A 24,450-nucleotide genomic window follows, 5' to 3' on the forward strand; every position below is an offset into this window, starting at 1 on the left:
GATTTGAGATAACTTGTCACGGCTGTGAGATTTTTAAGAGCAGACCTCTCCAGGAAGCCTGTCCTCAAAGACAGAGTGTCTTCTGTTCCCCGTGGCTAGGACTGATTGCCAAATCTCAGTTGGTTTCATACCCACTTGTGGAGAGTGCCAGGTCAGTCAGCTTTGCTCAAGCAGCTCCATTGCTCCCTGCTCCCTCGTCAATCCAGTGGTCCGTTTACACTGTAAATCCTGATACCCACCTGGCAGGGCTTTCTGAACACGTGAGGTTGTTTGAGACCCAGTTTTGAATGATGCCACAGCCTTATGAAACATGGAGGTGATATTGAACTTCTATTTCAATTCAATTACATTTCAATTTAAATGTCATTGTTGCTTTTTAAGTGCCAGGTACCAGGTACCAGGCTTCTGTTAAGCACAGGTGACGGGGACAAAAGAACATGGTTCCCTTTCCTGTGGAGCTTAGAGTCCAGCTTAATTTTTACATATTTATAAACATGACCCCAATGCCATCATAGAGTGCTAAAAACTACATCTTCTTCCATCAAGAATGGTTCAGTTATATTACACGAGGATTGTAAAACAGACTCAATCCTATCTGTTCCACATCACAAATGTAAAACAATTCATGTTATGGAAAATAAGATTCAGCTAATGAGTTGCGGGAACACTTGCCACTAATCAAATGTGAGAGACTCTTCTCCAACTGTTGGAAGCAAAGATGAGGGAAGAAATGAGGTAAGGACTGACTGTAGAAGCAGAGAGTGTATTGAAAAATCTGCTTCAACTAGTCATTACCAGGCTGGAGACAAAACAAAAAGCTCTATTCTTTTTGGTCTCAGAACCCATAGCTGGCCAAGGCTGTGGAGTAAGCAGCCAATTTGTTTCCTCTAGCCTGATTTCCAGAATGCAGTTATGTTGGAAACTATTCTGCTGATTAAGTTTTTTAAACCACTCCCTCTTCTGAAGGGTGAGACATATTTTATGCACATAAGTCAGAACTTGTTCATTCTATGTTTTAGCATTGTAGGCTCTTACAAGTCTTTAAAATGACACAGTAAATCCTCTTTTAGGATCCTTGGCAGTGAAACTGTAATTAGAAAGGGCAGTGAGAAAGAATAGAGAAGGGGAAGGAAGAATGGGAGGCGAAGGAGGAGGAATGCTCTGTGTGGGTCTGCCAGTAGAGGTGGACCTTAGGAAGGCTTCAGAGACATCACATGACATTTGGGGAAAGTTTGTAATAATCATTGTTTAGTTTCTGTGCATTCCCCCCATACCAGCCTGTGACTGCTTTACTTCCCAAATTTTCCTACCTGCTAACATGATGTACCTGTAATGGAATCCTAACAGTAAGAAGAATTGAGTATACTTTGGTCTAAAACAAATGTTTCTAAAATACTTAGTTTAAATAAAGACCACAACAAAAAGATTTTAAAAAATCTATTAAAGTTTTAGCTGTAGTTTGCACTGGGGTAGGGAAGCAAGTAAGTAGATGCTACTGTTCTCTCAGAATCCTCTAGAACAATTATGGCTAGTGATTGTGAGAGGTTTGGGGAGAGGTGTCTTGGGCTGGTTACTTTAATTAATAATTTATGTGATGACTCCTTGATCTATATGGTAACTTCATATTTCATTCACCATCTAACATGGCATCATCATTCTTGTAACATATAGAAATATCTAACTTCCTTCCTAATGACTGAAGTAATATTTCTTTGTTGTTCGTCATGAGAAAAACTCAGACAAGTCCAACCAAGAAGTAAAATCACCCATAATCCCACTTCCCATTGTTAGGATGAGGTGCTTATCTTGCCAATCTGTGGTTACACTTTTCTCCTCTCACTCAATTCATTTTGATAATATTTTTATCCATTGGCTCATGTGACTAGAGATTAGTTCAACCAATGAACTTGAAGTGACTAAAAATGCTTGAGTTACTTGTACAGGAGACATTTTAGTGAAATAGCCAATCTTTACAGGGAATAAAGCATGTGTCTAGAAACCTGCAATCATCATTATTTGAGAAAATCAGTCAGCTTATTGTTTTTTTCCTCCAATTTTATTGACATATAATTGATATATAGAATTGTGTAAGTTTAAGGTATTCAAAGTGATGATTTGATACATGTATTTGTGAAATCCTTACCACAATAGGGTTAGTTGACACATCATTTACCTCACATAATTACCACTTAGCACCTGTTGTTGTCATGGTGACAACAATTAAAATCTACTCTTATAGTAATTTCCAAGTATACAATACAGTATTGTTAATGGTTGTCACCAAACTGTAAATGAGATACGCGGGACTTATCCCCCTTATAAGTGTAAGTTTGTACCCTTGGCCCACATTTCCTCATCCTCCGCATCTCCCAGCCCCCAGCAACCAACCACCTTCCTACTCTTTGCTTCTATGAGTTTGGCATTTTTTAGATCCCACATATAAGTGTGATCATAAAGCATTTGTCTTTTTCTGTCTAATTCACATAGTATAATGCCCTCAAGGTCCATCCATGTTGTCATAAATGGCAGGATTTTCTTCTCTTTCCTTTTTTTTTTTTTTGATGGAATCTTATTCCATTGTATATATACATACCACATATTTGCTACCCATTCATCTGTCAATGGACACTTATGTTTCCATGTCTTGGCTACTATTAATAATGCTGCAATGAACATGGGAGTGCAGATACAGTATTCCCTCACTTATCACGGGTATTATGTTCTAGAACCCCCCCGCAAAGTAGAACCTTACATTTATTATACACTCTTAAACCTACGTCACTTTAACAACATACATATACAGTACCGCAAAATCCTGTGATAGAGTGAAAAATCCACGATAAATAATTAAATATAATATTTTTAAAAATCCCATGATACAGTGAGGCTGCGACAAGTGAACCACAATATAGAAAGGGACACTGTATCTCTTTTAGATAGTGAAATCATTTTGTTTGATTATATACTTAGAAGTGGGATTGCTGGATCCTACGGTTCTATTTTTATTTTTTTGAGGAACCTCCATACTGTTTTCAGAGTGACTGTACTAATGCACATTCCCACCAATGGTGCACAAGTGTTGCCTTTTCTCTACATCCCCGCCAGCATTTCTATCTCTTGCTTTGTTGATATTAGCCACTAACAGGTGTGAGGTGATATCCCATTGTGGTTTTGATATGCATTTCCATGATGATTAATGAAGCTGAGCACCTATCAATGTACTTGTTGGCTATCTGTATGACTTTTTCAGAGAAATATCTGCTCAGGTTCTTTGCCCATTTTTATCAAATATATATATGTTTGGTTTTGTTTTATTTTATTTGTGTTTGTTTTTCTTTCTTGCTATTGAGTTGTATGAGTTCCATATATATTTTGGGTATTAACCCTTTATTGTATATAGAATTTGCAAATATTTTCTCCCAGTCTTTTCATTTTGTCGATGATATATTTTGCTGTGCAGAAGCTTTTTAGCTCAATGTGGTCCCTCTTGTTGAATTTTTTTTTCTCTTTTTGTGTTTTTGGTGAAGTATCCAAAAAGCTATTGTCAGACCTATGTCAAAAAGCTTTTCCCTTATGTTTTCTTGTAGTCGTTTTAGAGTTTCAGGTCTTATATTTAAGTCTTTAATCCATTTAATCCATTTTGACTTAATATTTTTGTGTGAGTAGTGTAAGATAGGGGTCCAATTTCATTCTTTGCATGTAGCTACCCAGTTTTTCCCAACACTTTATTAAAGAGACTATTCTTTACCCATTGGATATTCTTGACTCCTTTGTCAAATATTAGTTGACCATATATGTATGAGTTTATTTCTGGGCTCTTGACTCTGTTCCATTGGTCTGTCTGTTCTTTATGCCAGTACTATATTGTTTTGATCACTACAGCTTTGTAATATAGTTTGAAATCAGGAAGTGTACTACCCCTAGCTTTGTTCTCTCTCAAGACTGTTTTGGTTTTTTGGAGTCTTTTGTAGTTCCATACAAATTTAGGATTTTAAAAAATATTTCAGTGAAAAATGCCATTGGAATTTTGATAGTGTATTGAGTTTATAGATGGCTTTGGGTACTTTGGACATTTTAACAATATTAATTCTTTATTAATATGAAGATAATCTCACTTATTTGTGTCTTCAATTTCTTTTATCAGTGTCTTACCAGTTTTTGGTCTATAGATCTTTTACTTTTTGGCTTAAATTTATTCTTTGCTTTCTAAGTGTTTTATTCTTTTTGATGTTGTTAGAAATGGGATGGATTTCTTTTCTCTTTTCATATAGCTCATTGTTAGTGTATAGTGATTCAACCAACTTTTGTGTGTCGATTTTACACCCTGAAATTGCTGAATTCATATTTTAGTTCTAACCATTTTGAGGTAGAGCCTTTAGGATTTTCTATCTATAAGAACATGTCATCAGCAAACAGTAAAATTTTTAATTCATGTTTTTCTGACTTAAATGTCTTTTATTTATTTTTCTTGCCTAATTGCCATGGGTAGGACTTCCAGTGCTACATTGAATAGAAGTGGTGATAGTGGGTACCAGAATCTTGTTCTTGATCTTAGAGGGAAAGCTTTCAACCTTTTATTGTTGACTGTGATGTGGGTTCATCATATATGTCCCTTATTATTTTGAAGTGTGTTCCTTCTGTATCTAATTATTTGAATTTTTTTTATCATGATTTTTCTATTTCTAGTTCTTCTTCTTCACCTTCTGGCAATCCTATGATTCGGATGTTGGCCCGCTTATAGCTGTTCTGTAACTTTCTGATCCTCTCCTCCTTTTCCTCACTTTTTGTTTCCTCTTTCTGCAGTGGTTGACTGTTTGTTCCTTCCACATGTTCCAATTTGTTGATTTGTTCCCTGGTTTTCTTTCTCTCACCATTTGTTTCATATGTGTTTTCATTCATTTCAGCAGGAATAGCCTTCATCCCTTCCCCATCTTGTTTAAGATCTTCTGTTAGGTCTGTAAGCATTCTTATAACCAAAGCTCTTCACTGTGCCTCAGAAAGATTCCCTATCTGCTGATCCGTTAGGTCAGATATTTGCTGGGTGGTCAGCTGCATTACTGGGATTTCTATCATGATCTCTGCCATCCTGACAGTTTTGTGTTTACCTTTGCTTCCCGGGTGGGGCTGTCACATCTCCTATGCTATAGGTGGCCCTTCTCAATACGATGTGGCATTTTGTGTGGGGATGGGAGTCCAAGATGGATTCTTGCCATTTACTCTCCACTGAGAGACTGGGAGCCTCTTTCTCCATCCCTACCTGCTCTGGTGTTCACAGTCTGAGGCAATGGGGAGTCTGCCTTCCCCTGCATTGGAATCGCAAGCTGATGGGTCTTCTCTGAAGCTGGGGGTGCTCCTCAGGTGTTTCTCGCCTCCCCTTAAGTACGGGTGTCTGTGTTTACAGCCATCCCACTGCCGTTGCTGCAGCTGCCGCCACCAGCACAGCTTGACGTCTCCATCCCGGCTTCGCCCCTCCTCCCAGTCCAGACGAGCACCACTTGTTTATAACTTCATACGTTGGACTTCCATGTAGCTTTATTTTCTGGAACTTCTGGTTGTTTCTGGTTTTGCGGTAGATGTATTCCTTCTTAGTTGTGGAGGGAGACAGAGCATGTCAGTCTAGGCCTCCTTCTTGGGCGGAAATCAGAGTTGATCCTTGAACAATAGGGATTTCAACTGTATAGGCCAACTGAAAAAAATTCACATATAAGTGGACTTGTACAGTTCAAACCCATGTTGTTCAAGGGTCAGCTGTAGTCTGTTATTTTTCTTTTGGTTCTATGATATCAGTTGCAGTGGCATCTCCTTTATTTATAATTTTGAATCATCTCTTTTTTCCTAAAGGCTTATCTATTTGGTTAATGCTTTATAAAATAGCGCTTAGTTTTGTTGATTTTTTCTTTTTCTTCTTTTTTTAATTTTTGGTTTTATATTTCATTTATTTCAGCTCTAATCTTTTAATCTCCTTCCTTCTGCTAACTTTGGGCTTATATTCTTCTTTTTTTAGTTCCTTAAAGTGTAAAATTAGGTTGTTCTTTTTTAATGTGGCTTTTTTTTTTTTTGCTCTCAACTTTCCTCTTAGAACTGCTTTTGCTGTATTTTGTAAGTTTTGGTATATTGTGTTTCCATTTTCATTTGTTTCAAGGTATTTTTTTATTTCCTTGGTTTTTTAGATGTGTGTTGTTTAATTTTCACATATTTGTAAATTTCCCAGTTCTTTTCTTGTTATTGATTTTTGATTTCATACCATTGTGGTAAAAAAAGATACTTAGTATGATTTTATCCTTTTTACATTAATTGACATGTTTACATTTATCTATCGTATGATCTATTCTGGAGAATGTTCCGTGTGTGCTTGAAAAAATGTGTATGCTGCTGTTGTTGGATAAAATAATCCCTATATGTCTGTTAGATACACTTAATCTAAGGTATAGTTCATGATCAGTGATGATCTATCCATTGGTGAAAATGTGGTATTGAAGTTTCTCACTATTATTGTACTGTTGTGTATTTCATCCTGTTGTGTATTTCATCCTTCAGTTCTGTTAGTGTTTGCTTTATGTATTTAGGTGCACTCATGTTGGATGTAAATACAATTGCTATATCCTCTTGGAGAATTTACCTTTTTGCCATTATATAATGACCTCTTTGTCTCTTGTTGCACTTTTGGCTCAAAGTCTATTTTTTTTCCTGATATAAATATAGCTACGTCTCCTCTTTTTGCTTTTCATTTTCATGGAATATCTTTCTCCATCCTTTAATTTGAGCCCATCTGTATTCTTAAAGCTAAAGTTAATCTCTTATAGGCAGCATATAGTTGGGCCTTTTTTTTCTTTTTATTTACTCTGTACCTTTTGGTTGGAGAATTTTATTATGTTTCTTACTATCCCATGCTGTGGCCAATATTGGTAGCCATAGTCCTTCCTTGTTCCAAGCTAAATACATCTCAGCTTTGCTGGTCATGGGGTATGGTAACACTGAAGTGGGGTCCTCGTGCAGTACACTGGAAATCTGGGGAAGCTGGTCACTCAGCCCCCTCTTCCATTCTTGGGGAGGGGAGCTCTTTCCATCCAGGAAGGTTCTTCTTGGTGCTGAGCAGTGTGGACCTTGGGGATGGGATGAGGCAGGCAAATGAAGCTGCTTTTCATTTCCTTTCTGTTCAGTTATGCTCAGTTTTGTTCCACTATTTTGCTGAAGTTTTGTTTGTTTGTTTGTTTTTTAATGGACTCCTGAGTTCTCCCCGAGCTATTTTGTTTGTGGATAGCTGTCTAATTGTTGATCTTTGTGGGGAATGGAAGCTTGAGTCTCTTACAATGTTGATGATATCCTAATCAGCTTAATCTTAATATCACAAATCAGGGATTCTATGTAAGCACCAAACACCCATTGCTTTGCTTTTATTTTTTTCCCTTCACTCTTATTTTTTTATGAATTGATACATTTTCTCTTTTGAGGAAATAGTAAGATAAGACAACTAACAGTGAATTTGAAGTCTGAAAATCTGCGATTAAGTCCTGGCTAGGTTTCTGAAGAGCTTTATGACAAGGAGCCAAATGAGCAAATTGATCTGGGCTGCAGATTTCTCATCTGTAAACTAGGGATAATAATGCTCACCTCATGGGAGTGTGGGGGTGGGAAGGGTGAAGAGGAGAGCAAGTGAGAGGACATATGTTGGTCACATGCAACTGAAAAGTGCTATGCCAACGAAGAGTTTTGTTCTTGTTATATCCACCTATGAAAATGTGGACACATTTTTTCACTGGAGATGTTGTAGATGAATTGCGCAAAACCATTTATTCAATTTTTGGATGATGTTTGACCATGTTGCAACTCTCTCTAGGAAATAGCACCCATTTTGTTCTAGGAGAATTGCTCATTCTTTTCAGCTATTAGAGTAACTCTCTGAGGCTTGACAGGAGGAACTGACTCAGGGGTCTAAAGGCACTGCCAAGGCAAGTCGTCAGGCCGGTTTGTGGTACCAAGGGACTTGTGAGTTCTTGTTACCGGGCCTCTTCCTAGTGAACAAGCAGTGTTCCTCTTCTCAGCCAGCACACAGCCCTGCCAACAAGTTGCTTTTCAGAATGAACCTGCCCTGATGATAGGAAGGTAAGAGGAAACACGTCCACATAGCACCAAACCTGGCCACTCCTAGGTAATGGGGAAATACATCCTGGTCTCTGAGAATGGATCCTGTCAGCCATAATCCCCTGATGGCGTCCCTCTGGTAGCATTTCTGTGAAGTCTGTGAATCAAAAGAACAAAGACTTCTCCACATCTCCACACTCCCTCCTTACCCTCTACAGTATCTGAATCCTTCTACACATTTTTTTCTGGGCTTTTCTGACAATATCAACTATAGCAGAAATAACTGAAGGCATTAGTATCATCCTGAGGAATCTTAAATTAGGTACTTCTTAGACCATACCTGGGCCATGGTTTATTTATTATGTATAGTCTTATAGACATTGAAACCGAAATAGGAGAGATCAGCACGCCACAGAATGTACCAGGTGATAGCTGACTCAGAATGAAGAGTTCCTGATAGCGTCTCCTTTGTTGGGTCTCCTGGCTACTAGCTAGAAATCATGAAAATGTACCTCAACGTCCACCCCTTTTAAGATACTACTTTTCTTCCCTGTTATCTCATCATTTTTTTCTCTTGTCCTTCACTATCCGGCATTCTATATTCACATCTCCTATTTTGGCTTCCTTCATCTTTAAATTGTCATGTTACTCATTTATGTTCCTTTCCTTCTCCTTATTTGCCTTGTGCTGCTGTTACTTGCGTGGTGACTCCAGTGAGGTTAAGACAAAGTTTATTTGGTGTATGTGTGTGTGTATTGGGGTGCATAGCAACATAACATGCTTCTGTATTTACCTGTCAAAGAGCACTCGCCAAAATACAGGAAAGGAAAATAGAGCGGAAAACATCAGAAGAGCAAAGAATTAATTGTTTGCTAATAAAATGTTGAATCATAAGCAAAAGGGAAGAGATAGCTCTAGAGAATTTGTAATAATTAGGTCCAGGGAGGCAGAGAGTTTGATACAGATGGTGTGAGCTCCAGGGGAGGGTAAATCATGCATCAGGGAGAGATGAGAGGGAGGAAGAAGGATATGAAACAGGCTGGCATCCAACAATTTTATGCCAGGAGGTAGGAATGTAAGAGGAAACACTTTCACAAAATTCCTAAACAAAACTGCTCCCAGGTAAGTGGGGAAGTCCTTAATAAAAATAGGCAGCTGTAGGAAGGGCTGGAGAACTGATCCTGTTTAGAGAATTTTTCTGAACTATACAATTTCTTTATCTTTGCTGATTTATTTCAGGTGCCTTGGTATTGCTCCAGTCAACTATTTTGTAAGCTATTTGAGGTCAGGGATCATGCTTTATTTTCTTTTAAAGCCCCTAGCATAGCGCTGAGATCATGGTAGGAGTTCATAAGTCTTTGGTAAGAGATTTAACAATGAATAGTTACTAATGGAAAAGGGGAAAAGTCAAATATTCCTTTGAAATGAGCCCAAGTTTTGTTTTTGTTTTTTAGTGTCTCATAGTTACTTTGTTTTTATTTTTTGATTTCATCTTTTCAATGTGAAAAACTATTTATTTTTATTTAATCTTTATTGTATTCTTCCATTACCATTTAGTTCCCTTATACCTCCTTCCCCGAGCAAGCCCTACGCTGTTGTCCATGACCATGAGTTCTTTTCCTTTTTTGCTCAATCTCTCCATCCCTAACCTCCCCCCACTCACTAGCTGTCATCTGCTCTCCATCTATGAGTCTGTCTCTGTTTTGCTTGTTAGTTCAGTCTGTTCATTAGATTCCGCATATGAGTGAAATCATATGGTATTTGTCTTTCTCTGACTGGTTTATTCACTTAACATAATGTTCTCCAGGTCCATCCATACTGTTGCAAAGGGTAAAATTTTCTTCTTTTTTATGGCCAAGTAGAATTCCATTGTATAAATGTCCCATAGTTGTTTTATCCACTCATCTGTTCATGAACACTTGAGCCCACGTTATTGTTTAGAGGCTCCTGAGAGCCTCTTTGTCACTGGAAACAATGAGAAAAACCAGAAAGGTAAGTCCATAGGCACCTTGCTACCTTGAAAGGACCCATGTCCTACAGGGGAGTGAGTCCCACCTTGCACATACATAGAGACAGACTAAAATGAGATAGGGAAATGGTCATGTTGTGGGGGTGAACTGAAATCACCTGCTGTGTAGAAAGAACCCCATCTCCACATATTCCAATCCAAATATCAGTTAACAGAATGTTTCCCAATGACTGATACTTGATATGTCGGTTATTAGGGAACCAGTTTTGCATGTTGGAACTTTTCAGGAATCTCAAATAGCCAACTCAGTGGTTTCTTATTTCTCCCCACTCCCACTTTATAAAAGTTGAGCTATATGTTTCAGAACATTAACAGCTGTCCTTGTTCAGAATAACCCAAAATGGCTAGATTCCCCTGCACCTCCTTGAGGGCTAAATGTATTTATTTATATTTTAAAATGTAGGTGTGAAGTGCCTGATTTTACATTGTTTTTTCCTGACTGTCAGCAACTTTTCTATGACCTTAAGTTAATTCAACCAACTAACCTAAACTTTAAGTGTAGTTCCATTCCTCACTACATTTCAGGTGCTCAGTCTTCCTGTCATTATCTTATTTCCATTATTGAAAAGTTCCCCCAAAAGGGTATGATAAAACCCTTTTAGAAGCCATGTGTAGAGCTGGATAGGTTGTTTGGTGTGCAGAAATATTCTAAACAATGGTGGAATGAACAGAGAAAGGTCATGTGCCAGATACCTTGTTCAAGTATGTCTTGCCTAAAATAAACATTGTTAAGTATCAGCAAGAATGAAGCTTCTATCTTTTCTCATACTTTATTGGCTCAATGAACCAAGATATTTTGAATGAATACTGCTCCTTCTCCCAAATGGTTCCCTAGTGAAGTGCAGGCTCTGAGGACTAAACTGATTAAGTGGGATATAAATGATTGTTTAAGGCTCATTGAAAAGGAGTGCTGCAGTCTCAACTCTGGGAGATGGTCTGAGATGATGTCAGTCCATGGAAATTCTGAGGGAGTCTTCCTGATATTAGAGACTTTTTGGTTTGTTTGATATCTTATGAAAAAGGTTAGGTCATATGATTAGAGACTTTTTCAGAATAATTGACTTAAAATAGTCATATTTGGACCAGTCTAGCTTCGACTGGTTGAGGATGGGGAGCTATGAGAAGGGAAGACTATATTAATTAAGTGACCTTTTGATGAAGGCCAGAGAAATCTCTTCCAGTGTCCAGTCTAGCTTATTTATTGGCTCCTATGTCTTTTCCCACTAACTGCCTCCTGTCAGTAATGGTCTCTTTTCTCTTTCTGCTGGTCCAAGTGCTACCCATCCTTTAATGCCAACTCAAATCTCTCTTTCTCTAAAACCTTCTCCTACATTGTCCCCAGCCAGATGTGCTTGTACTTCTATTCCAAATACTTACAGCCCTTCTATCCTTAGTATTCACCCAGCACTGGGCTTTTATGGCATCGTATTGTTTAATTGGTTACATACATACAGAGTGTGGCCATAGTAGGTTTATAGTTGTGTGTACATGAAACAGAATTTATTCTTGTATTATTAATTATTGTATTATTTTCCATATGAACAATTCTAACCCTCTGTTCGCTTTACCTTGTATATAATAATGTTCTCAACTCTTAGGTGCAGGTATATCCAAATGAAGATATGAAATATTCCTATGTCCATCCCCTATCAAGGTATCAGCTCTATTTTCATGTTATTTGTTCTCCAATATGAATTGTAAAAGCTCTAGGGGCAGAGATCACATATCATTCAGGGACATGGCAGAAAGCAGATGGCATACTCAATGAGGTTCAACTAAAATAATTTAATGAAGGGCCCAGCACAGAAGTTTGGGAGTCAAGAAGGAATCATGAAAGCCCCCAGAGACTAGCGACAGTTGGAAATGATTACCAGCCCCTGGTGCAGAGGAGAGGCGGCTTGTACCTGTGAAGTCCTGGTGAGAGCTCAAACCCACAGAAGAGAAATGGACCCTGGACAGCAACTATAACTTACAGAGTTACAACCACTGCCTGAACCCTGGCCAGGCAGGGAGGGAGCTTAGAGTTAAAAGACTCTGACTTCTGCTCAGGCAGCCCTTTGACCTCCTGCCAGTGCCTTTCACTGGCCAATCCAAACTATAGACCAGAGGGTAAGGGACCCTAGGGATACTGTCTACAGAGGTCACCTCTCCATGAACCAACATGGCAGAGAAAGATGAAGAATGGATTTGGGGATAGAAGGGACAAAGACAATAACTGGGAAAGTACTCCTTATACTTCTCTGTCCAATATGACCACTTCGTATATTGTTTTGTTCAGCAGGAATGATCCATTTGTTGCTTGTTGCTTGAACTATTTTATAGACAGGCAATTGCTTTCATTGAAAACTCTGTGTCAGCAGTAATAACTGCCCAATTCCTTAAAGAAAATGGGATCTGCCAGCTGTGAATTCAAAGTTCTGTTTGGAATCATCAGATTCACGAAATGAAAAAGGTGAAAGAAAGGCTCTTCTTTAAAACCATGCTACTGATTCAGGGTTTCAGAGACACCTAACAACTTAATAGTTTCAACCGAGCTTTTGTGCCACCATGATAAGATCTCCCAAGTTCTTCACAAATCATTCAACACTTGGTAATGTGATTTGTTGTATTAGCTTTCTTTTTAATGTAGCTAACTGAAAAGCTAAAACACATTTGATATAACACTTGGTGGGGAAATTTCATGACATATATTTGTCAGTGTTGATTAGCTAGTAGTGCCTCACTGTTGTAATAGTGGGATACATGTCCCATGGCTTACTGTGAGGTTTTGGGGGGAAGCCTTTAATTTCTCTTGGTGTCAACAAAATAAAGACCATAGCATCATTTAATAAAAAATGTTTCTTGTAGAAATTGTGCTCATCTTAGAAGGGGTTTTTCACTGGTATTATATAAATGCAAATCTTCTCCTGACCATATAGTCAATCAATATTTACTAAAGAACATTGTGATGCCACTCTGTCCAAAATATAAATTCTTGGCAAACTTCAACATGTTTTGGAAGCAGAGAGAAAGGTCTGTTAGAGGCTTCTGTTCAGTTTCAAAAGAAAGCAAAACTAATCAGAATCCTGGAAGATTATCCCACCCAGGAGTCCTGCCAAGCCCAGGTGAAGCCTTTGCAAATTTGGGCTTTCTTACGTCTTATTTCCTATTCACTTGTTCCAAGAAAATCCAACTTGTCAGGAGGCTGGAAGGCAATGACTATCCCTGGAGTATCTTGAGCTGATGTTCATGATGACTCAACTGAATGATTGGTTGAGAAAGGAGTCAGACAGCATCTTTACACTTAACCTTGTGGAGGGAATCTAGTACTGGTTCCTGGAGCATATTGGGATGCTTTGACCTGTCACTGCCCTCACACAGCTTTCATGCATAGCTTCTGTTTGCTGTTGTGAACCACAGTTTAACTTCATTCACATCATCATAGCCCTCTTAAAAAGATGCCCTCTTCAGCTGCTCCGACCTTAGCCCATGCTCTGACTTCTGCTCACCTCTTTGGCTCTGTGCTCTTATAACTTGCTTGCTGCCTACTTCTCTGGGTTGGCTTTGGCCTTTGCCTTGGACACAGTTCTATTTGCTGTCCTATTCTATGCAGTTAGAAAAGCTTCCACGTCTTATTCTACCTGGTCTGTCACTAAGAAAAGAGCATAAGACAAGTCTTTTTTTTTTTTTTTTAAATCACTGTGCAAACTGTTTTATTGGCTTAATTTAGGAGAGAGTTTTGAGTTTTGCCAGCAGAGTTCGTTACTTCTGTTGTGGTAGTTGATATGCTGAAGAATTTCTGGATTCTTAGCTTTAAATGGGATTTACTGAGAGGAGGAGAGAAGGCAGAAGGGAGGAATGGGAGATAGGATAGAGAAAGAGAGAGAAGAAGTAGAGAATATTATATACTCTTTCTAGCTCAGCATGTTTCTGGGTTCCATTGTCTGGCTCAGTGAATGCAAACCCAATGAAAAGATAATCTAAGAAAAACCCAAGGCAGTAAACATCCTTGGGAAATATACATGCTTTTAAACAACTGTGTTAGATGATCTCTGCCATGGTTTCCCTGCATCACTGCAAGTAAGTGGCAGAGTTGACTCTATAGTTTGGTGCATGGTAGCTGATTCCTCTCCCCTCTCCCCTCCTCCCCACCCATGCTGTCCTCACGGGACTCAGAGACAGTCGGGTTAAACTACTAATGATTATACAACCATTTCTTCTGCAGGTGGCTGTAATAGATGTTGAATGGCTTGTATAATCATTACTAATAAAGTAAAATAATTCCCAAATCTTAAAAAGGTATGAGGATCCTAACAAGAATACATTCTAAAAAAAAAAAAAAAAGATTGGAGTAATTGAAGCCTGTAACGCCATCAGTTGTATTTTTGTTTGGCATCTGTATAGGTGAGAGAGAAGGAAAGTCAGTTCGGCTTCTATGGCATCATAACATCCACCTTCTTTCTTCTATTTCTAAAATTGGCCAGGAAGCCTTCTGATCTGTAATTTGATTTCCCACGTAGCTCTACCTACCAGAAGGGAATGTGCAGACAGTTGGCCTAGCTCCTGGACCAAGCCATGTCTTCAGATCTAAATTAATTAATTGGCATTCTGGTTTAGTAAGTCAGACTCTGGGTTTCCTTTGCATGAATCTGACACCAGAGACACATCATCTCTGGGCAGGGTTAAAAATTGGGCAGTGGGATCCAGGAAAATATTTTTTGGGGGGTGGTGTGGGGGACATAGACATATGTGTATTACATAGGAAGAAAGCTCATGGGTTTTAAAAAAATTCTCAAAGGGGACGTGACAGAAAATTTGAGCTCCACTGACATTATATTAAAAATGAGAGACCACACCTAGGCCTGGAGTGACCTTCTCCAGACATTGACAAGAGAGCCTCTGCCTAAAGCCATCGTGATTCTATCATCACATCCTTTAGCCAAGGTAGATTGTACCCTTCTGGAAGTCCAAAGGGCTTGATTCAGACTTTCAAAAGGAGTAAATAATTTCATTGCCCTGGGACAACATTATACAAAACTGCCCCCACAAATACAGAGATTTCCACTAGTGTGTTATGAACCTATGTGGACAGCAAACTGTTTATTTAAAAAAAAATGAAGAAGAGACTCCAGAACTTGAGAAAAGAGACCGAAGCAGGCTGGAGAGAATTTGGGAAAACAAAACAACAACTCTAAGCTGGGCAGGGAAAAATACTCCATTTCATTTCTGTGACATTATTTTGCTCTATAGCTTTAAGAAACTAACAATGACCTAGGCATTCTAATTTATGATTTTATTTTCCTAACATCATAGGACAAATCAATCTTCCCTGTCTTAGAAAAATTATTGTTATGTACCAGATATATACAGATATTTCCCCATTATTATAGCACGAAGGGGAAATCCTCAAATATAAGTTCTAGTGCTAATAACAAGAGATTCAAAAGAAAAGGAACAAAGAAACTTAAAATTCTTTTAAAAAAAAAACTTCACCTGAAGATATGCTAACTGATTTTAGAGAAAGAGAGGAAGTGGGGGTGGGGGTAGAGGGACAGAGAGAGACACACACAGACATCGATGTGAGAGAAATATCAATGGCTGCCTCCCATCTGCACCGTTCACACCCTGACTAGGGACTGAAACAGCAGCCTTTGGTGTACAGGACAATGCTCCAACCAACCGAGCCACCTGGCAGGGCTAAAATTCTTCTTCTTTTTTAATGCTTGTGAAAAGCAGTGTTATTGTTAGAAGGTAGTTAGGAATCATATTAAATGCTTCTGGGCCCATAAAGACAAACAGTAATTAATAATAATTTCTTCAGAAAAAACTTAAGATTGACCAACAGAGACATTATAAACTGGGTTGGTTAAGAAATACAGGGAATGAGTTTAGGCAATTCTGGTGTGCTAAGCACATCTTTATTGGGAAGGGGTGAACCTGGCTAACAGTGGAGCCGGGAAGTAGCAAGTGTTCTAGAATGGCAGAGGGGAGTGGGAAAGCCACATCTGAGGCTTAACATCCCAACTCACCCACTTTTGTGCATGTGATTCGTTTTTCAAACACAGACCCAAAAGTTTCCAGGCTAAAAGACCCAAGAGATTTTACTACAATAATATAAAAAATGACCAGGCTCCCAATAACAAAGTCTCAGCCAGCAATCCAGAACATTTTTCCTTCTTTGGAGGCAATTCAAATTCTGAGCAGTTATATGGATTTCTGAATGGATACATTTATAAGATAAATGAGTGAAAAATGTCCACCCTAACTAAGCATATCTGAGACGTTAGTGATTTTTTAAAAAAATAATTGAATGATAATCTTTCACCATGGAAGTAAAAAAATCCACAGACTTTTAACCCTCTGAAGTCTAATTCAAGTTTTTGGAACAGTAAAAAAGTACCATAGGGAATAGTGAAATCTGTGAAATTACGGTCATTTAGATTTTTGTTTTGTTTTTAAAAAAAGTTCCCTGAGGGGTCCGGGGTCATTTCCTCCATACTGTTTCTTCAGGTTTAGATTGCTGCTTCCCCTCTGAGGCAGTGTGAAAAAGTGAGCTATGGAATAATGAGTATTTTCAAATCAAATGCAAACAATTCCACCTTAAAAGATCAGAACTCACCTTAAACTGGCTTTTGGCAGTCTGCCAGACAACGGTAGGCAAGCTGCACTTTAATCAAAAAGAATGTGTATATTCTTCATGCAGGCTGTGGAAAGAACAGCTGGGAAGAGACTTTTTATTGATTCTTTTCACTTTCTTCTCCTCTTCACCCCTCCCCCCACCCTTTCTAACCAACACATTTAAAATTTACTGGCAGACTGCTTTATTTTTTTCTTTTCTGGAACCTGTTGGAATAGAAACTTCCCTTTGCAGGGGCCCCATCGTTTGGAAGCATCCTAACAGGGCTACCAGCTGCAGCCTGATATTGCTTTTGCTTTGGCTGAAAAGATCCCCTGAGAAAAGGGAGTTGTGAAATAACACTGAGCAGAATGAGGTGCTGCTGTTTTACTGGAGGCAGGATGAAGGCAGCCCAGTTTCCGCCCAGGGATTTCCAGAGCTCTGGTTTGGGGAGATAAAGATACTAAATATCGCACACAGCCCTAGCCCGTGGCGATGGCCGTGCTGACAGGAGCTATAAAGGCTGGCTGTAACTGCACGTAATTTTTACTGCCGAACCCGGAGAGGAGGAACTTGTGGGTTGCACCGGAGTTGGGTACATAGGCACACGTGGGCGGTAATCAGTAACGCCAGCATTCGTCTTTGTGGACAGAGGACTGAGGACAGTACAGACATCATGTTACAAGTATTAAAAATAATCATAAGCTTCTCAGACCAAAAAGTACACGAGGAACAGTCTATCACCTTAACAGACATAAAAAACCTCTTTTTGTATGTGAAAGCAGAAATGCACATGGGACCTGGGCAAATCCAACTTCAGACATGTTTTGTTTGGCCATAATAGTATCTTTTAACAAGTTTTTGAATGAGTGGTAACATTTGACATTTAGGAGTTACCATATAAAGCCAGCATTTCGGCTTCTCTTGAGAGAATGGCTCTCTGGCACATGGGGTGTGTATTTCCAAATGAAAGTGGTTAGCTGGGTCTGGCCAGGTGCCCCATTACATGAGACAAGTTCTGGCTGGGCCCACAAGCCCGGGTCTTCCTGCTAAGGAGAACTGCCTGGTCTGGTAGGTGGCTGAGTTCAAGTCACTGAAGCAAAAGCAGAGTACTTCAATTAGCAAGTAGGTGCTGAGCATCCTCTACCTGTGTGCAGATTCTAGTATGGTACTTTCCAGTCAGAAACTTTCCATAGCTCTCTGTTGCCAACACAATAAGGTTCAAACTCTTCAGTGTGGAATGAACTCTGCCAACCTTTTGCTATCATTCACTAATTCTAGGTTCCCTTCCTACACTTTTCTCACAGGCAGGAGAGTGCCCTGTCTTCTCACTTCGCTGCTTTGTTTTTCCTCATTGGTCTCCTGCACTCTTATCTCTGAGCTGATACTGCTGACCATCCTTGGTCCACCATCCCCCCCGCTGGTCTTCCACACCCTTGGCTGTGGAAGTCCTTTCTCTGTCTGCAAGGCCCAATCGAAGACTCATTCATTGAAGACAGTGCTTTACAAATTCTCTGTGAGGAAACACGAGTTTCCTTCCCTCTTCTTTCTTTTCTTTCCTTTTTAAATTTCCAACCTGTGGACAGATATATAAAACGCAAGTTGTAATTTCTTTTATTAGACTCAGCACACATAATTTTTACTTTGTCAATTGCTATAAAATTTTCTGCATACTTACTCTCAATTTCTGAATTTATCTCCGGTTCTTGAGCCACCGATTTTCTTAGATGCTTTCAGGTGAATTCATCTCCTTGTTACCTGCATTCACAAGGAACTGTGTCTATACCTTCACCACAGCAGGTCGTATCAGCGCTGTTGAGCTCTCTCTGTTTATTCCATTTTAAACCTCAGGAGTTCAAGAGCTCTGCTGAACCTGTCCCATTTATTTGGGCTCCTCTGGGCCTATTTGCAAATGGAAGGAGCTCAGTAAACATTGAATTTTCAGAGGTGTTGTCTGGAGGTGTTGGAGGTAAGGTAAGAGTGAAAGGATTCAGAATTGTTGAGCCTTCAAAGGGCTTATGATGATATGAATAGAGACCTAGCCTGCATGAAGCCCTAGTTACTAACACACAGTAAATAAGTGCTGACGTTTGTGAGAAATCTTATGAAAATGGTATAGGTAAATAGAAAACAGGGTGCTCAATGAACGCTGAACTGCTCTTAAAAGATTTCAACTAGAACTTGAGAGAAATCCTCCCTTTGAAGATGGCAGCCCTTAGTGGCGGCTGATCTGGGCAAGGTGCTTCGTGCTTCCTGGTGCTCCTCTTTAAAGCGAGGGGTTGGATTAGAGGGTCAAGCTGATCTCTGTTATTGTTTGATTCTAAAACACAAGTGCCAACACGGTTCACCCTCAAGATATATGATTGGTCGACAGTATAATGCACGTATCCTTTCATCCTTTTCTCACAATCTGCCAATTAGGTGAAAATCCAACTTTGACCTATTGCTTTATAACAGATTTTGAAATAACATCAGTGACAATGCAGACTCTAATTTGTTACCCACTCATGTTAATTAATGTTCACTCTAATCAACTGCAGTGAAAATGTTAAAGGAATTAAATTCCTGAGAGTTTGTGATAATGAGAAGTGACTAGTTGTGGCTTTGGTATTTCCTACATTTCTCTTCATTTTATGCCAAGAGATAGGGGGTTTTGTAGCATAGGCCCATAGGTTTCCTGCAGGATCTGTATAGAACCAATCAACCTAGAGAGTCTTTTGTTCTGTCCCTCATTTGACCTCCTTCCAGGTACAGCAAATGCGGTTCCCTGCGATGGCTGTTTCCATGCCTGATACTTCCTTTTCTCCCTTGACTGTAGCCCGGGAAAATGGAGCCACACTTTCACTTCATACCAACCGCTTCATTACCATATTTTAGGATGTTGGCCAGAGGAATGGGCAGGCCAGTTAGTAGGCTGGGAAGTTAGATATGTGTGTTTATTTTTCTCTTCCCTCCCTTCCCCATGAGCTATTAGAACTGGTGCAGGAAGGAGTAAGACACAACTGTCCCTTTTGGGAGACTGAGAGCCTGGGAGGGATGGGAGTCAAAGGAAGAAATGTTTGCATAGGCATTTGATAATCACAATAAAGAGGCCATTAGAAGCTCATAGATTAAAAAGCCACTGCAGATTTCAGTTACAACTTAGATACTTAGATATGTTTGAAGGGGGAGCCAAAATGGACAAATACATTAAGTGCTTATCACTTATAATTGGCGTTGGAACTGAATTACTTAGTGTGAAAGAAAATCAAATTAATTTCTCCACTGTAAATATGTGTTGTAAAGCTATAAAATGCTATGTAAGTAAGTTACTCGCATTGTTTTCAATGCATAACAATATATGTTAGACTTACTAAATATTTATTTTTAATGTATGAAGGGTGATGGCAAATCATTTTATCAAAGAGGCTAATACATCCTGGGATACATAAATTCTCATTTATCTATAAAACAAAGTATGTGTTTTATTTAATGGCCCTATATTGGCCACCTAATATATGACAATCACTTGAGCCAATAATGATAGTGTAATCGATAATATACTTTTATGATACCATGGTTCACATGCTGTTCTTATGTGGCATTAATTTATTTTGCCTTTATAAGTAGTATATGTTTTAATCCCCACTTCACAGATGAGGAAGCTAAAGTATAGTTTAGGGGTATCTTAGACTTGGTTGAGTAGTGGAGTTAGATGTTTCAACAAAATTGCATGGAAGTGAAGTGCAGAAGGAAATCTAGGAGTACTTTACTGAAGCACTTTACTGAAGCACTCTCTGAGTCAGGTTGTGAAAACCGAGTAGGAGTTTTCTAGACAAAGGAGGTAGTAAAGTATGTTGAAATGATTTCATTGTAACTAACATTTCTGGTAACCTTTCCAATAAATACTTTAAAATTGCCTTCAAAGTATGTGGCACATTTTTCAGAATTCTCAATTGTGGCAAATCTTTGAATTTAAAGGTATATCTGAATATTAGAAACCATGAAAAATCAATAATACTTAAGTTTGGTACATGAAACCAATCATTTTTTAATATTGGCAAATGACTTTAAAAATACTAAATTTTTGTGTGTGATTTATATGTAAATAGGCTCTAGGGCAAATTCCAAAAACGTTTAAAACACATTTTGAGCCTATCTTATCATTAGAAGCCTAGATAATAGAAATATGAATCTACATATGCAAATAGAAAACCAACTTCATGTCTTGAATAGAATGTGTGTCAGAGACATACTTGTGTATATATGAATTCTATTATACTACTCTGCATTAGAAGTGCTGTGTTTTCCCCTCTATGCTGTGAGGTGCCTGTATGTAGTCATCCTGTATATTCAGAACCTGGCTCAGTGCCTTTGGAGAAGTAATTTCTCAGTAAATGCTTAGTTAAATGAAGTAAGTTAAATAAGTGGATTGTGATCTTGATGCAATGGGATTAACACAATTGTGGCAAAGAGATGATTCCTCTTTATAACACCCTTCATAGGCAAAGTGGGAATGTGTTTACGAGGCTAAATAATGCAGATTCTTATTCTCACTTTGGTTTTGATTAGTGGATAGCTCTACAATACTATTAAGTTTCATGGGTTTAACCTGTTCCTGGTAAAGTTAATTTAAGGAGAAGTTGCCTTGAGACAATTCAGATGGAAATGATTAATTACAGCACATAAAGTAAACTGACTGTACAGAAATGTGAGATTATATTCAACTCGATTTTACCATGTGGGCAAGAAATGTGTTCTCGTGTAATCAGTTTTAGTTTAAGGGTTCATGTGACTTAAATATGAGCCAGGATGGAAATGAACAGTTAGAGCACTTTAGACAATAAGGCACTAAATGAACCATCATGATATTCAACAATTTTCTCCACTTTGTCCAAATCCCTTGTACCCTTACAGACATAGCTGTCATTCTGCCTTCTTCCTGAAATCTGTCCTCGCCTCTAGATTGTGCCCAGAGTAACTTATCTTACCTTTCCTGAGGTATGTAATATTTTCCATCTTAACATTTACTTGCGTATGTCTCTTCTCCTTGCCTACCATCATATATTATGCCCCATGACAGCAGAGTTTGTGTATCTTCATCTTTGCTTTTTCACATGGTGTCTGGCAAAACACCTTCTTCATAGTGGGTTTTCAATACATGATCATTGAAAAACAAATGAATGATATAACCATAAAAAAGCAAAGGGATAATATCTCCTTCCTAAGATATAAGAGACAGACAGATTTTTGCTTCATGAACACATGGCCATGCACGTCTAGAACTAGAAAGAAATACAGATTTATTTTTGTTGTGTTTGTTTTTATTTAGTCAAGGCTTCTAATCCACCACACTGATTCCTCATGCACAGATGGAAACTTATGGTGCATACAAGTCTCTGGAGGAAATAATTTGTGTTAAACTTTGCCTTAGAAACTTTAAGGGAATCCAGAACAGTATTTCTTTAATGATCTGGCTGTATTATATTACCGACGGCCAAGCCGAAAAATGTTTGGCAGTACTTTTGGCTTCTGAGGTTTTGGATGTCTTCCAGGTAATCTGCCTCAGAATTTTGAAATACAAATAAATGAGTTTCAGTTCAAACTTCTTTTGAATCTGAGCTGCCAGACCTTTATTTCCCTCCCATCTGAACATTTTGGTACAGAAATACCAACCAAGCAGAAAGAAGATAGTCAACATTTTCAGAGGTTATTAATGGCCTTGGTTTAGAAGAACAACATGAAAGTGAATAGTTTAAAACTTTATGTTTCTTAATAGTAACTGACTTTTGGCTCTTGGCATTTATTTCCCAGGATGTTTTTCCTGATTTTTATTTGATCCTGCCAGAAGGAAGATTCTGAATGTTCCTTTGTTAAACGTTACACACTTAGCTTTGTTTTACTTTCCTTGTTTGGGAGCCAAGTATTTTTCAAGTCACTCAGCATTCTACTGAGGCATGCTAGTCACTGAATGTGATTATAAAGAAAGTTTAACATGCTTTAAAGAGAGACATGACTGGGAGTTTTGAGTGCCTTGAGCACCACACCTAATAATGAAGAGGCAGGGTAATTTGGATGGGTGATATAATGTCAGTCATCTCTATAGCCCCAGTGCCAGTTCCTGGTGAGCTCTGAGGGAAATAAAACATCTTATTAAAGGAAAGATAATGAAAGCACCCACTCCCACCCACTACATTCTCTCTCTCTTTTTCTGCCCACCCCCCCGTGGATGTACATACTCAGTAGCGGACATGGTCTTTGTATGATTCCTTGGTGATAACCCATTGTTCATGTCTGGGGAGGCCTGGTAACCTAGCAAGTGTTTTGAAGGGTAGAGGCCAGGTGGGAGGCACAACAGCTCTTAATTTTAGAAAATTTCTCTTTCCAATCCTTCTATTAACTTTTCTTTTGATGATTACTGTGCACTTACAATAGAAATACAGCCACAGAATAAAATGTACATTGTGGCATTGAAGGCAAATAATATAAACTTCAAAATGTTCCTTCAAAGTTTCAGATTCAGTAAAGTGTTTTTTCCCTCTTAGCTTTGGTTTGGGGGAAGACCAGGACTTCTCAATGTAGAATTCAAAGAAACTAGATTTAAATAATCTTTCTCACTTTAATACAATTTTGAATTATATGTTTTACTTAAAAACACTTGTCAGTCCATGTGGGAGGTTTTCATAGGAAAATGCATATTTTCAGTGTTTCATAAAACCTTTGTCCCTTCAGATGACTTTCAGCCTGTCTCCTCTTCTGGAAGCGCTCTTTGTAGGCTCACGTGAGCCGAGCAGCTTTGTCTGTCAGCCGCACACTGACCTGGGGCCTGGGCTGGCGAGCTGGGTAGGCGAGCGGCCTGATGCCTGGAAATGGCCCTGACTTTCCCACCCTGACACATCTGAGGCCCACTCAGCTGGGTTTCACCAGCATTTTTGCTGACACCTCAGGATGCAGTAACCCCTGGGAAAACTGCATGAAGCAAAAATAAAATATTTTTTTCAAGGACTTTTTCTCCCTTCTGCCTTCTTCCTGCCACAAAGTCTCCCCACAACTCCCCAGCCCTCCTACGAGGTGCTACTGTTCTAGGGAAGAACCTTCTCTCCAGGAAATTTATGACTCATGCTCTTCCCTTTACCCCCATCCCCATACCCAGCCCATTCCTCAGGGCAGACTTAGGTGGTGAAGTTACTGGTATGAAAACAGAGAGTTCAAATATATCACATTCTTTCTGCCTGTCACACCCTTTGCTAAGCCCAGTAGCTGACCTATCTCATTTAATTACTACCTCGAAAGCGATATAGAGTTTTTTTTATTCCAATTTTATTCATGAAGAAATGGAGGCACAAGGAGACAAAAGGCCACCCAATGACTACAGGGGATACCTGGATTTGAATTTAGGCCCTAATCCAGATATAGTAGCATAACAGCTGAGAGTATATAGCGGTCAAATTTGAAAGAAATTGAGCATTAAAAGTGACTGTGAAGGTATAAAACTCCACAGTCCATAATTATACTGAAAAAGAGAAAATTTCCCTAAAGAAAACTCATTTTCCACTATTAGAGGTAACTATTTTATCAATTTCTTACTGTGATAATTGATAATTAAAAGTAATTAAATATTTAACCTGTCTTACCAGAAGAAATTATATTTCAGCCCAACCAAATAGTCCCAACTATGGAAGGAAAATTTTTCTTTATAGAAGAATGTCTGCTCTGAATGTAGGTGGAATAATAATGGTTGCAAAGTCACCATTTTGCAGCCTTT

The 24,450-nt window shown here is 38.7% G+C and overlaps 1 long non-coding RNA gene across 1 annotated transcript; it reads left to right on the forward strand.

Moving 5' to 3' along the window:
- Positions 1-11,707: 11,707 nt before the first annotated feature.
- On the forward strand, positions 11,708-23,682 carry LOC150020910 (uncharacterized). The gene is made up of 3 exons (XR_016511196.1): positions 11,708-11,765; positions 21,603-21,686; positions 23,418-23,682. It is a non-coding gene; the product is annotated as an uncharacterized LOC150020910 (long non-coding RNA).
- The last annotated feature ends 768 nt before the right edge of the window (positions 23,683-24,450 follow it).

This window comes from Furipterus horrens, unplaced genomic scaffold (genome assembly GCF_987537825.1).
Source record: "Furipterus horrens unplaced genomic scaffold, mFurHor1.1.pri manual_scaffold_1, whole genome shotgun sequence".
NCBI classification, from domain to species: domain Eukaryota; kingdom Metazoa; phylum Chordata; class Mammalia; order Chiroptera; family Furipteridae; genus Furipterus; species Furipterus horrens.